Raw genomic sequence first — 2,498 nt, 5'->3', positions numbered from 1 at the left:
AGCTGTCAGATGAGAGCAGCAACACATGAGTGCAGGTTTAATGGCTTTAGGGATGGTGATGTCAGTCCAGACTAACATATCTCAGCAACTACTGGATGAATTGCCATTAAACTAAAGACATTCATGGTCCCCAGCAGATGAATCTGAATGTTTTTTGATCCTCTGACTTTTCAACTAGCGCCACCATCAGATCAAAACCTCCAAAGCGACTCCTAGATTCAGCCTTGCCTTGAATTAACTGATTTCCTGGAGAGCAAATAGAGCTTCTCCAGGACTAATGGAGGCTTAAATTGAACCTCCATGGAGCCAGGTTTAACCTGAAATTAATGTCTTGTTCCAGGTTTTCAATTAAGCAGTGAAATACTGTACCTCCACATTTACTACATGGATTTGAAAACAAATTGGTACAAACAAATTCATGGTTCCCTCCTGGGTCCTGACTTTTCTTAGTCGTTAAACTCTGATTTACAGACGTCTCTTTATACATCCATGGCCACAGACTCTTCTGCGTTTTCAGTCCAAAATGGCGGCAGCGCTACCACAGCGCCATCTAGCAGCTGTTGTCAAAAAAGCACCAGAGTTTCACCTCTTTGCTTCTATACGTGACTGGTATCAATCTTCTCATGTAACTCTTGACAAGAAAGTGAATAAGCATATTAGCTTACATAAAACTACCCAGCATGGTCTACTTTAGATCAATGTCAAATCCTGGTTTGACTGACACTCTGAGCAGGAAGCCGACATTCACTGTTCATGAAGCTTTTCATCTGAAAAGGTGTGGACGACAAGTATTTCTGCAACACCTACGCTGTGTGTAATAATTAGCCCGGAGCAGTTTGCAGACATTACTCTCACAGTGATAGAGTGGGATCTCTGCAGGTAATGATTAACCAAAATCAGTGTGAAAATTCAAAGTGAAAGTGAAGCCAGATTTCTCTGTCAGTGTGGAACTTAAACTTTATATTTTGACAGCAGCAAAATGAATGTAGAGGATCAGATTTTCAGTGTTAATTTTCAAAGCAGCCGCTCGTGTCATGAATACCACAAAAAAAAAAGTCTGGGCAAGTTTTTGTTATATATGAGTCACAAGTTCCCTCTGATGAAAAAGCAGCTGAATATGAAGAACAACAGGATGTGGGTGAAGGGAACGGCGATCAGGACCAATGACAGAGAGGCCCGCCAGTTTGAAATAAAGGAAACTAAAGACAACAACCCGCCACTAAAATCTCTTTTTGTCTGGTCTGCATTCTCTGCAGGGGGAAATGAAAACATCCTGAACGTATGGTGAAATCATCTCAGCCGGCAGAGGATGTGCACAGAGCAGAAACACAAGCACGGTTTTAAATCCTCGATAACATCAAAGTTCACATGATAAAAACCACAACCCCCCCTCCACCCTTCCTCTGAAACCACAGTGTTATGCTCCCGTGTTTCACCGCCCTCGCCAGGTTGTTAGGACCTTGTTTTTTACAGGCCGGTTTGTCAGTTTGCTGTCAATGTCAACGGGTCAGAGCAAACAGGGCTTTAAAAGGTGACACCCAGGCTGGAGGTTTGTGTGAAGGCACATTTGATTCAGCCCTGCAGCTGCATGTAGCACCCCGGGGTGGGGTATCAAACAGGACACGCCGGGGTGAAGAGGTGGATTCACAAAGAAGAGATGGTGATAGGAAGGGTGGAGTAGTTTTAAGGGTAACTCTGCTTAAGCAGTCAGCTCAGTGTTGTTGCTGTAATAACAGATGGATTTGTATTTCCAACCTTACAGGGAGAACAGGTCCCCACTACTAACCATCATCAACCGTTTTAGCTTGTGACGCCTCATCACAGGTTGGATGTCGAGGTAAAAAGCTACGAGTCAAAACATGAAGAACAGGAATGGCTCAACATTTAGAGAAATGTGCTTATTTGCTTTCTTTCCGAGGGTTAGATGCACGATGCATGTCACAATACTGCAACACTTCTTGAGACAACCAGCGTTAGAACTTAGCATCCAAAACTTTAGCTTTTATTCTATTAGTAATGCTTTTAGATTTACTAGCCTACATAACAAAACAAGCACGTCAGAAAGCACACGTTATTAATCCTCTGGAAAACAAAGCTCCCTCTTTTCTTTGTGGAACCTCCAGCTCCTAATTGGATGAGTCTAGTTATAAAATCTGGCTCGGTTTTCTTCTGGGGGACCTGCCAAGGACTCATCTACATAGTAAAACCAACTGTTGGAGTGGAAAATGAAGCTCGTCTTGAAAGGTTCCTGAAAGTGTTGCATTATGTATTTCTGGGGTAAAAGTGTGAGGCCTCTTAAACCTCAGCAACTGGCCCATTAATTGTCCTGCTCAGACAAAGGTGGCAGCTTAATATGAATGGAAAAGGCTCATTAAGAAATACGTGTAAAGATCACTGAAACAGACTTTCCTCTTCCTTTTCTAAGCTACTAGTCTACCAACACTTATTTCCAGGGTTTAGGAAAGAGCTTCTTCAGCTGAGTTAAACAAAACAACGAA

Source organism: Sebastes umbrosus, chromosome 16 (genome assembly GCF_015220745.1).
Source record: "Sebastes umbrosus isolate fSebUmb1 chromosome 16, fSebUmb1.pri, whole genome shotgun sequence".
In the NCBI taxonomy this organism is placed as follows: Eukaryota; Metazoa; Chordata; class Actinopteri; order Perciformes; family Sebastidae; genus Sebastes; species Sebastes umbrosus.
The sequence above is the reverse complement of the archived record's forward strand: the minus strand, read 5'-3'. Positions refer to the sequence as shown.